Source organism: Cucurbita pepo, chromosome 10 (assembly GCF_057944985.1).
Source record: "Cucurbita pepo subsp. pepo isolate OVF chromosome 10, ASM5794498v1, whole genome shotgun sequence".
Classification (NCBI taxonomy): Eukaryota; Viridiplantae; Streptophyta; class Magnoliopsida; order Cucurbitales; family Cucurbitaceae; genus Cucurbita; species Cucurbita pepo.
In genome coordinates this window covers 12,680,659-12,693,554 of record NC_141807.1, presented here as the reverse complement: position 1 = coordinate 12,693,554, position 12,896 = coordinate 12,680,659, and the positions used below count along the sequence as shown (strand labels likewise).

Below are 12,896 nucleotides of genomic sequence, written 5' to 3'. Positions count from 1 at the left end.
ATCAGCATGTTGAAACTGATTGGGGTTAGCAGTGAAAGAAAGAGCCCGGCATTCATTTCTTCATTCATATGAATAGCTTAGTCTACTAAAATCAAAGGGGGACCAGCCTCATCGTGGTAATTCATTAATTAGAGGACATCTTTGATCGTTCACCTCTACTCTAATGTGACACGTTCCCTACCAGTTATATGATCAACGGGATCAGTCGTCCAGCGCTTTCGTTTTCTTCCGGGGAGGCAAAGTAGTCCCCTCTACTGATCGAACCCCCTTTCTCTAATAGGAGGTCTTCGTAAACATGTTAAAGGGCTCCTGTCTTCGGCGGGTCACCTTTCCAAGACTGAGAAGAACATCTGGGCAAGGGAAAGCGCAGTGCGCCTGGTGCAAATGGCTTGATTTTTTCATGATATACCAATCAGACAGAATGGAGGGCCCCCGTACATGATTGATATAATCACTATGTAGTGGTGGGGTTGATGCGAGAGAGGCATGAGTGCAGTTCGATCTTGTGGTGTATTCGTTTGCAGTGAGTAGGGCTTCTCGTTGATTAGTTCGCCTCCGCTCGAGGGAAAGGTCTCCATTCCTACGGCGGGTTTGTCAACGAACGCGTCTCGGGCCGGGAACTTGATCCCCCAAAAAGGAAGGGGTCTCTTTCCTCCCCTGATGATAGAGGGCCAATTCTCGTTGCACAAGACGGTGCCGTCTCACTTCGAGTGCCTTCCTTCGTAGTCAAATCAGATAATACGCTTTCTTTGGCGATGTTACCTACCAAATCAAGGGCCTGCTAGGTGATCGAAATCGCTCAGGGCAGTGAGGACTAACTCACCTACTCCACTCCAACTCTCTCGTTTTTATCTCGATAAGACTGATATTTCATTCAAAAGGCGACCCGCCGGGCTATAAGATGAGATACTGCTGTTGTACTACTTGTTGACTGGTAATAAAAAGCTTACGTAAAAAGGGGAAGACTCTTGTATCTACAGTAACCCTATCCTATGCTACTGGTGGACTCTTGCACAGAAAGGCCGACGGAAGCAACCAACCTTTCTTTTCTTAGCGCGCTTTTCAAGTGCTTAGCTTCTGCTAGCGGCGCAAGGCCATAAAGTTAGTTCAGTTGGAAGCCTAAGCCAAGAAGGTACGAACGAAGTGACGGGCCCTTTTAGAGTTTGAGAGATAGATAGGGTAGCGGGGCGGCTGTTGAGTTATGGAGTCTGCTCCCTGTATTTATAGCTTGGTCAATGGCTATATCCGGTAAAGCTATATATGGTACATAGCTATATATAGTAGATGGTTAAATCTGGTAAAGCTATATTTAGTAGACTGAACCATATATATATCCCGTCCAGTAAAGCTCTTAAATGTACTTTTCTATTCTCTGTACTCTCTTGTTGTACATGCCTGAAGTCATCAATAAAAAATCCTTTTAGCCAGAGTTCTCCTTGCAACTTCTCTCTATCCTTCTCTTTGTGTTCATCTAGATCGAGCGTGTGCGTTGTTGTGCGATCCTAACAACTGGTATCGATCCTAACAACTGGTATCAGAGCAAGGCAAAATTCACCACGATCTGTGAAGATGGAAAGTTCAAAGATTGGAATTGAGAAGTTCGATGGATCCGATTTCGGTTTCTGGAAGATGCAGATTGAAGATTATCTGTACCAGAAAGATCTTCACGAACCTCTGTTGGGGGTGAAGCCGGATACCATGACCACGGAACAGTGGAAGCTCAAGGATCGACAAGCCTTAGGGATGATCCGGTTGACGCTATCCAGAAACGTGGCGTTTAACATCATCAAGGAGAAGACAACGTCAGATCTGATGAAGGCGCTGTCAAATATGTATGAAAAACCGTCGGCTATGAACAAGGTGTATTTGATGCGTAGATTGTTCAATCTACAGATGTCTGAAGGTGGACGTGTTGCGGATCATATAAATGAATTCAATATGATCATAAGTCAACTGGGTTCGGTGGAAATTAATTTCGAAGATGAAATTAAAGCGTTGATTTTGATGTCATCCTTACCCGAGTCATGGGATACTGTTGTTGCCGCAATCAGCAGTTCCCGAGGATCTGATAAACTGAAGTTTGATGAAATTCGAGATGTAGTTCTCAGCGAAAGTATTCGCAAACGGGAAACTGGAGATTCATCAGGCAATGCTCTCAGTGTTGATCGAAGGGGAAGAAGCAAATCAAAGAGCTCAAACAAACATGGGCGTTCAAAATCAAAGAACCGGGGAAAATCTCCAAACAAACCCAACGTAACGTGTTGGAGCTGTGGGGGAAAAGGACACTTTCGGACAGATTGTACAAAGCTAAAGAAGAAGCAGAATCATAAATCTGAAGATGATGATGATTCTATATACACAACAGAAGATGCTGAGGACGTTTTAATCCTTAGTGTGGATAGCCCAGCTGAATCCTGGATTTTGGATTCAGGTGCATCGTTCCATTCGTCTCCAAGTAAGGAATTGTTTCGAAATTTCAAATCAGGAAATTTCGGGAAGGTGTATCTTGCCGACAATAAAACCTTGGAGATTGAAGGAAAGGGAGATGTCTCCATACAAACTCCAGCAGGAAATCAATGGACATTACAAGATGTCAGATACATTCCTGGTCTCAAGAAGAACCTGATCTCTATTGGTCAGTTGGATAGCACAGGCTATGCAGCAGAGTTTGGAAAGAGTTCCTGGAAGATTGTGAAGGGGGCCATGGTTGTTGCGCGTGGCACAAAATCTGGAACCTTATACACTACTGCAGAGTGTATAAACATGACTGCTGCTGCTGAGAGTGCTTCCAATTCAAGTCTATGGCACAATAGACTTGGACATATGAGCGTCAAAGGAATGAAGATGCTCACTGCGAAAGGAGCTTTAGAAGGCTTAAAATCTGTTGATATGGGTCTTTGTGAGAGCTGCGTTATGGGCAAACAGAAACGAGTTAGTTTCACAAAGGCTGCCAGAGAACCGAAGAAAGTGCGGTTGGAAATGGTCCATACAGACGTCTGGGGACCATCTCCAGTTTCATCACTTGGTGGATCAAGGTACTACGTCACCTTCATCGATGACTTCAGCAGGAAGGTATGGGTTTACTTTCTGAAACATAAGTCAGATGTGTTTACCACCTTCAAGAAGTGGAAAGCTGAAGTTGAAAATCAGACCGGCTTGAAGATCAAATGCCTGAGGTCTGACAATGGAGGAGAGTACAACAAATCAGAGTTTATAACATTTTGTGCAGCTGAGGGAATTAGATTAATAAGAACAATTCCCGGTAAGGCAAGACAAAATGGTATTGCAGAAAGGATGAACAGAACCTTGAATGAGCGAGCAAGAAGCATGAGGATTCATTCTGGATTGCCAAAGGCATTCTGGGCTGATGCTGTGAACACAGCAGCATATTTGATTAATAGAGGGCCGTCAGTACCCTTGAAGTTCAAATTGCCCGAAGAAGTATGGACAGGAAAAGAACTCAAGTACTCTCACTTGAGAACCTTTGGCTGTACTGCATATGTTCATGTTGATCCAGAGAAGAGAGATAAGCTTGATGCTAAGGCTGTGAAATGCTACTTCATAGGCTATGGCTCTGACATGTTCGGGTATAGGTTTTGGGATGAGAAAAATATGAAGATCCTAAGACACTGTGATGTGACCTTTGATGAAAATGTCATGTACAAGGACAGAGAGAAGATAAACTCTAAGACTACGAAGCAAGTGGGAGTTGAATTTGAGTGGCAAGAAAATTCACACAGTGATGGTACAACAGAAGCTCAAGAAACTCCTGATCCTATTGCTGAAGAACCAGACGTGGCTGATCCTATTGCTGAAGAACCAGACGTGGAGCAAGTTGCACCTGAACAGGTGTTGAGAAGATCATCCAGAACTACCAGAGCACCAGACAGATATTCAACCTCATTACACTATCTGTTGCTGACTGACGAAGGAGAACCAGAGTCCTTTGATGAGGCCCTACAAGTGGAAGATTCAACTAAGTGGGAGCAAGCCATGGATGATGAGATGAGCTCACTTGAAAGGAATAATACGTGGGTGCTGACTGAGTTGCCTACAGGAAAGAGAGCTCTGTTGAACAAATGGGTGTTCAAAATCAAGGTTGAACCAGATGGCAGAAGGAGGTTTAAGGCTCGGTTAGTAGTTAAAGGATATTCACAAAGAAAAGGCATTGATTATGCTGAGATCTTTTCTCCAGTTGTGAAATTAACTACTATCCGAATTCTACTGAGTATTGTTGCATCGGAGAATTTGCACCTTGAGCAAATGGATGTAAAAACGGCATTTTTACATGGAGATCTAGACGAGGAGATCTATATGCAACAACCCGAAGGATTTGCAGCTCCAAGCAAGGAGCACATGGTGTGTAAGCTCAATAAGAGCTTGTATGGACTGAAACAAGCACCGAGACAATGGTACAAGAAGTTTGACTCCTTCATGAGCAAGAGTGGTTTCCACAGAAGTGAAAAGGATCAGTGTTGCTACCTCAAGAAATACACTGATTCTTATGTGTTTCTACTCCTGTATGTGGATGATATACTAATTGCTGGATCAAGTATGAGGGAGATAAACCACCTGAAGGCAAGCTTGTCTTCAGTATTTGAGATGAAAGATTTAGGTGCAGCGAAGCAGATCCTTGGGATGAGGATTTCTCGAGATAGATCTGCTGGCACATTAAATCTATCCCAAGAGCAGTACATTGAGAAGGTGTTGTCCAAATTCAAGATGAATAACGCTAAACCCAGGACTACCCCCTTGGCAAATCATATTAAATTGTCAAAGGGGCAATCTCCCAAGACAGTTGAGGAACGTGAGCACATGGCATCAGTTCCGTACGCTTCTGCAGTTGGGAGTTTGATGTATGCTATGGTCTGCACTAGACCTGACATAACACATGCAGTGGGAGTTGTTAGCAAGTACATGGCAAATCCAGGGAAGGAACATTGGGAAGCTGTGAAGTGGCTTCTAAGATATCTGAGAGGTACATCCAATACTACACTTTGTTATGGAAATGGCAAAGTAGTTCTGCAAGGTTTTGTGGATGCTGATCTGAGTGGAGATGTAGACTCCAGCAAGAGCACATCTGGGTATATCTACACTATAGATGGAACAGCAGTGAGTTGGATGTCTAAGCTTCAGAAATGCGTTGCTCTTTCATCTACTGAAGCTGAGTACGTGGCCATAGCTGAAGCTGGAAAGGAGATGATATGGATGACAGACTATCTAGAAGAATTAGGCCGGAAGTAGTGCAAGAAGATCCTTTATACAGATAGTCAGAGTGCCATACAGTTGGTGAAAAACCCAGTCTATCATTCAAGAACAAAACACATTAGAAGACGGTACCATTTCACTCGCAGGTTAGTGGAAGAAGGCGATATGTGTTTGGAGAAGATAGAGGGTGCAAAGAATCCAGCAGACATGTTGACAAAATGTGTTGATGTTGGAAAATTAAAGCTATGCAAAGCCCTAATTGGTATGGTGTAGGATCAGTCTCCAAGTGGGAGAATTGTTGAGTTATGGAGTCTGCTCCCTGTATTTATAGCTTGGTCAATGGCTATATCCGGTAAAGCTATATATGGTACATAGCTATATATAGTAGATGGTTAAATCTGGTAAAGCTATATTTAGTAGACTGAACCATATATATATCCCGTCCAGTAAAGCTCTTAAATGTACTTTTCTATTCTCTGTACTCTCTTGTTGTACATGCCTGAAGTCATCAATAAAAAATCCTTTTAGCCAGAGTTCTCCTTGCAACTTCTCTCTATCCTTCTCTTTGTGTTCATCTAGATCGAGCGTGTGCGTTGTTGTGCGATCCTAACAACTGGTATCGATCCTAACAGCGGCTTGATTGTGATAGTCATTTCGAACATCTCTCCCCTTCTTTTCTCTTAGCGTGCACAGTTTGCTTGCATGCCGCTTTAGGCACATCTCTCTTTCTTAGTTTCACGCTGTCCTACCGTCAGTCAGTCTTTTAGTAAGCGTATAGTTGCAGCTATTTAGTGTAGAATCAATTCTTTAGTGGACGCACCGAAAGGGCGGGATAAGACAAGGCGGTGGAGGTTGGTTGAAGATGATGTTACGCGGCGTTCAGAACCAGCCTTGAAGTGAATGAATTTGAAAGAACGAAGAAGTCAGGAAATGAGACGACTCTTTCTTTCACTATTTCATAAACGGATCTTCCCCTCCACACCAATCACGAGTTTTTCTCCATTCCTCTCGTATATCGTCGTAACGCCCTTAATGCTAGGTTTTGAAAAAGACTTTTCATGTCATTCCCATTTAGGTCCGATTCGGATCCCTCTGTTGTTTCCTTTTCCTCCCGCACCCTTTCCTCGAAATGAGAAAGAAGATGGTACACTCGAATTGTATTATTTAAGTGCTTATTGCTTGCCAAAGATCCTACTTCTACAATTGGTAGGTCACCGGGTTATTCAAATAAGTTGTGTTTTCTCTGGTTTTCCCATGTTCAAACTTTTGTACCAATTCGGTCGATCGGAATGGATCGGTTAAACATTCTATTAGGGAGCCTGGTCTTGACTCTGATGTGTGGTATTCATTCTCGTTCGGCTCTTGGAATCACATCCAGCCGTGGTTGGAACAGCTCGCAAAATCCAACCACTTCACCTACTTCATTGCCCCCAACCCTTTCTCGTACCTCTATTGAAACAGAATGGTTTCATGTTCCTCTATCGATTGGTTATTCCTCCCCGTTCGTCTCTCTTTTTCCAATTGCGGTCTCGATTAGTTTACAAGATTGAATGGCTAATTTGCCTCCGGACCCTAGATTCGATTGTTTGCCAAGAATGTTGAGCGGGGTATGTAAGCTGTGTATCTGGGAGGAAGTGAAAATCGGGGCTTTCGCTTTTTTGCACCCTGTTCTGTTTTGGCAGCTATTGAAATGAAATAGGAATCTCTTTCCCACACCGAACCAAGATTGAATATATGTCAAATCTCTAGTGGTGTTGAAACCAACCAAGATGTATGTCGTCCGACCCGACCTCAGACTCTTTCTTCCCGACCTATTTGACCCTCTGGCCGATGTTATTTAGGTGGTATCCCGAGATAGATGGAATTCCTCCCGGGAACACACGAAAGAAAGATATGAACTGGGTAAATAGAAATGGAAAAGAGATGTTTCCAATTCATTCAAATCCGAAGCTTTTTCTACATCCATATGATCTACTAAAGTCGATCGGTATTGCCCATATAATGAAAGCAGATCTTGGTCTATAGAGTCCCAAGAAGGTAATAACTCCAACCTGTCCGATGCTTCTTCGGCCAAATACAATATACAAGTGGGACCTGCACTATGAGCAAGCTGTGCGAAAAACCGCTGATTTTTGCCGGGTTCGCAACAACTTGGGCCAAATGGGGTTCTACCGGGAAACCAGGGATTTTTGAGTTTGCGCCATTGGTTACTGGTCGAGCCACTGGAATGGAATGAGATCAGAATCTCTGGAGATCTTTCCTCTCCACTTACTCGTAACAGGCTTTCCCTCTGTAGAAGACGGATTCCGAATGGCATAATTGTCCGATTTCTTACTAGATCTTCAAACAAACAAAGAAGACTGACTTCTCCTACTCCTCCTTCTCCTTTAGGATAGGATCGTCGTTGGTCCTTCTTTCACTAATGATCTCATTAGATCACCATTTGATAGTCCGCGAACGCACGAGGGACGAGACTTTCTATCGCTTGCTTTTCACTCTCAAGACAATGGTCTCTCTCTTCTATAAATAGAAAGAAAGCGAAGCAAAGCGCATGGCGGTGAAGAAAGCTCAATAAAGACAGACGAACACGATGTAGGGCATAGCAGAAATGAGACCGCTGAGCATTTCAGAAAACATATATATATGCTTGACCTTGATCGATGCTTTTTGGGGGGTGACTCACCAACCGACCCAGCAGTGATCGATGACAGAATGGTACGAACAAATCCAATGACTGGGATTTGGTAGTTCTCCATTTTCTTTTCTCTTTACCCCTTTTCCTTATAAATAGGGGTGCACCTACAGATGCGCAGGGACTTTGCTAAGCTGTTTGGCCACATTCTATTCCGATTGCCTTGAGAAAAGCATACGTTTTGTCCGTCCTTCCCTTTCTTCTGAGAAAAGCATCCGTTTTGTCCTTCCCTTTTTCTTTCTCTCTTCTCCGTATCCTTATTACAAGGGACTTTATCCAGATTGTAGACAGAAGGTAGTTGGTAAGGGATAATGCAGGGTTGTGGTACAGGCAGGGCGAGGGGTTGAGTCGGGATTTGAATAAAACCTCTATAAAACGTCGAGAATCTAAGAGTTTGACCTACCTGGGCAACAGTATAAAGAAGAGGGAATCCGAGAATATGCGAGACTGGAAAGGAGAGGGAATCCGACCCCGGCTTCGCCCGAAGCATGCGAAGGAACGAGCCTTGTCTACGAAGCAAGTTCAGTCAGCGCAGAAATCGTACGCGAGTGTGTAGTTGACTAGTAGTACCATTAGCCTAAACGCTCTGTATCCTTTGCGGCCGCCATTCTAATTCCTTCGCTATTGGAACTATGACTCCCGCTCCCTCCATAAACTACGCTCGCTGCCTCCCGGGTCTCGTCTCAAGCTGTGGTATAGACGGAGTTTCCTGCCTCCCGTCACAAGTACAGACAAAGAAAGAAAGAAAGAAAGGGTAGCTAGTGCCCTTAATCGAATGACTTGAAACACTTCTCCGTAAGAAGCACTATTGGATTGGTTGCAACCACACCTACTCTTAGTCTAGTCTTGACCTGGGCTTTTTAGGGATTCCCTGAAACCGGAGCATCTTGTATTTCATCAAAACTAGTTGGGCAACCCCTGAATCTCGAGACACGTGGCGTTAGTTGAGTCTTGAAACACTTGATGAATGATGAATAAGGACGGAGAAAGAAAGATCAGAGAAAGAATAGAATAAAACACCTATTTACCGAGTGAAAGAAGTAATAGGAAAGAAAAGGGGAAGGAGCGAAAGCGGTGAGCCCGAGGTGTAGAGGCGAACTCGTTCAACAGCGAGACCAAAGGGAGAGGAGCGAAAGCGGTGAGCCCGAGGTTACGAGGCGAACTCGTTCAACAGCGAGACATAGAATATAAGGAGAGGAGTTCGTTCAGGATCAGAGAAAGAAGCCGAGGTTCTTCTAGTTCCGGCAGAGAAAGAAAAGAAATAGTTCAACCCCCAGTAAGTAAAGGAAGCAAACAAACTGACAGAGCTTTACCTCCTTCTTTAATAAATAGGTAAGGAATTAAGGTAAGGATAAATCATCTATCTTGCGTTCAGTCTCATTAATCTTCTCTTGCTTTCTCTTCCTTTACTTTGAATAACAAGGTTCAGTAGCTAGCTTTCTCTTTAGTCTTGACTTGTTTACGAGGAGGTGGAATAAATAGGTTCCGGGTTGAGGTTCAGTCGCTTCTCTTTTCTTGACTCTCCAGTAAAGGCGGATATTCTTCTTCTTTCTCTTGAGTCTTTCAAAGCTAAAGCTGCTAACTCCTTGATTCTAGAACGAACATCGTAAACTATTATTCATACTTCTTAGTCTTTCCTCTACTGCTAATTAATATCCCCCTTGATAGGTTCAATCGGGTTCAGGTTCGGCTTCTTCTAGCTTTACCTACTTCAATCTGGTCAAGGAATAGAATAATCAAAATAAATATAAGGGCTAAAGGTTAGTTAAGGTTGAGTCTTTCTTCTTAGTTTACTTACTGTGTAAATAGGGGAATCGTCCTGTTTACCTCGTTCAATCCATTAATCTTTAGTCTGAACGAAAAGGAGAGAAGCTGTGAGACCTACAAGTAAGTATGTTATTACCAAGTGCAAAGAATAGAAAGTCTAAGGTTCAGCCGCAGCATTCTCTTCCATCCTTTTGTGTCGAGTAAAAGAGTGAATGCAAGAATCATCCTACAGTAGGAAAGGAATCTTATCTTCAGTCTTAGTTTACGGAACCATACATACAGGTCGATCGGAAAAGCTAAATGAGTCAGTTAAGTAGTTAGTGAGAGGAGAAAGAGAAGAGAAAGAATGTTTTCTATTCTTCAATTGTTCAATCAAGTAATAATATTGGTTCAGGCTCAATAGCGAAGGGTTAACGGTTCAGTCAGTCTTTCAAAGACAGTAAACTCTCTGGCTGGCTTTCGATAGTCTTTACTTGTTCAATCTTCTTAAGGTTAAGAGTCGGAATTGAATTAATCTTTCTTCAGTCTTTCTTTGTTGTTCAATATACTAGAAGGTAATAATCAAATAGAATAGACAGAGTATTTAAGGTTATTACGACAAGTTAAGGTTATTACGGCAAGTATTAAAGTTATTACGGCAAGCAGAGTATTAAAGTTATTACGGCAAGCAATGGAATAAAGCTTTTTTCGGATTGAATTATTAAGTAGTAGCGAAGGTAATTCAGGTGAGAGAGTTCAACCCTTGCTGTAGAGGGGCGAAGAAGCTCGACTGGAAAGGAGAGGGGCGAAGAAGCGAGACTGGAAAGGAAAGGAGAGGGGCGGTGTTCCGTACGTAAAGCCTAATCTGATGACCCAATTAGTCTTCCTCACCACTCTCATGGAGGTGCTTTGGACTCCCCGGTGCAAGCCTGAACCTCCGAAGACGGCGTCCCCAATGCCCGAGGCCGGGTTCTTGACGGCAGTAGTGCTATCAATGCCAGGTTCTATAGTCGAGCCGATCAATAATTCTACGGAAGGTCAGGTCAGGGGTGAATTGGGACCTCCGAGTGGTGAACCAGTCCTATGAGTGGGTTGAGAGGGCTATCTTAGGTTAGGCCGGAGCTCAAGAATTGGCAATCGGCAGTCAGAGACGGGCTATTGGAAGCCGGTGTTGATCCCTATAATGGTTTGACTTTGGATCATTCAGTGGGTACCAAGATTGGTGGTTCGACATTCGACAGTTCTGGTCGTAGACACAGTGTTGCTGATCTCCTCAATTATGCGAAAGCTTTGAATATGAGAGTGCAGTCTATGCAAGCTATGCAAGTGTTGAAAGAATTCTTTTAGCCTCTTCTTCGTGGATCGAAGCAATCGGTAATTGGGGTTGTTTTTCGCGACCAAAGAAAGAGGGCCATGCAATGCAAAGGGAGAGGATCACCTCTGTGCTGGGGCTCTCGGAAGCCCACAGCTTCCGCTTCTGAGTGGCATTGGACTGAGGCCGTCCCTCTCATCGTGGGGAATTCCTCTGTCTCATCACTTGCCTTATGTCGGACAGTTCCTCTATGAGAACCCCCGAAATGGCATCTAAATTGTGCCCCCAATCCCATTGGAGCCTCTCTGATACAAGTCGTGGGCATAACCAATTCAGGGACAGGGGCTTACCTTGAAGCAACTTCCAATCTCATACCTTTTGTCTCCCCGGCTTGCTCTCTTTTCATTCGGAACCCAGCTTCACCACTCTATCTCACTGTGGCTACCCTGATGGAGAAGATTACTGGGCCACTCTCTGTTCACTCCGGTTGCCATCTACAGATGTCAGGGTTAACCCAATTGTACGGTTCAACTACTTTAGTAATCCGGGTGATGTATGTGGAGCGGTGTGTGAATGGCACCTGCAAGATCGGTGATGTACTGAGGAGCCGTTCCATGGAGGATTTCCAATTCAGGGAATGGTTTGTTTGGGGGTCGAGATTGAAGATACGTGGGGCCTGCATTGCCCGTTGATCAATCAAATGATCGGCTGATGGGAGAGTTTTGCCCGCAGTGAGTACTATATGGCACTACCATGGTGGATGCCTTGTGGGCAAGGTAGTTGATCGCAATTTCAGGGTTATTGGGATTGATGCTTTCCGAGTTGTTGATGGTTCGATATTCACTGTATCACCAGGGACCAATGCCCAGTCCCCTCTTTTGATGCTTGGACGGTCAGTGTCTTTCTTGTTATCTGAATGCTTCAGTCTTTTTGTTGGTTTGTTAGAGTTGACTACTTACCCTGTTGTGCCAAAAGGAACTATAAGCGGACTTTTCTGCGAATCTGCTAGCCATTTCACTGTAAGAAAAGGGATGAATTAACGAACCAATATTCAAGATGAATACTCAAGATGAATGCGACTTAACGAACCAATATTCCCTGAGCTGATTTCACTGTAAGAAAAGGGATGAATTAGACTGAACCGATATGACCCGAAGTTATTGCATTAAGGAAGGAAAGAAAAGAGAATTGAAAGACGAAACAAGCCTGAACTCCTTCCCCCGAAACCCATATGACCTGATTGAACTATTCTTGAACTCGGTAAAGCAATTCCATTGCCGGAGCTACTGAATGAAATCAAAGAGATAGTGAAACCGGAACCGGAACGAACCTTCTTTCACTCCTCTCCTTTACAGTCGAGCCGCTTCGCTCGTTCGCCTCTACAACTCGGGCTCACCGCTTCGCTCCTTAGCCGCAAGACTCAACTCAACAAGATGAATTCGACTTAACTCCTTTTCCTATTCTTTATACTCGATTATTCCCTTTCTAAATCATAAGGATCAAGACTCAATGAATTAGCTTAGTTGCTTTCCGGGAGAGCTACTTACTCCTATTAAAGAAAGCTGCTTCTTCCCTTTCCGATTCGTCAGCTACTTCTTTCCCTGAGCTACTGAATGAAAGACTCCTGATCCTCCTTCACCTATTTATTCAGGAACAGTAAACTCATTCACCTTCTTTCACTCTTGAACAAGGTAAGTCAGTCAAGCGGCTGTATGATCATCAGGGAAAGCTCAATCACTTGTCCCTTCACTCTTGAATAAGGTAATGAGGTTCGGAAGGAAAGACTCCTGATTCATTCTCCTTAACTCCTTTCTTTGTGCAGTTATTGTGAGTTATTCAAAGACAGTAAACAAAGACTCAACTCTCTCTAAATTCTCCTTTACAGTTAAGGGATATGAAATTCTGAATTAGCTACTTTTCAAGCCGAAACGAATCATT

At 43.6% G+C, this 12,896-nt stretch overlaps 1 pseudogene; it reads left to right on the top strand.

Moving 5' to 3' along the window:
- Window positions 1-7,309: 7,309 nt before the first annotated feature.
- On the top strand, window positions 7,310-11,998 carry LOC147790755 ((R)-mandelonitrile lyase-like pseudogene; annotated as a pseudogene).
- Window positions 11,999-12,896: the final 898 nt, after the last annotated feature.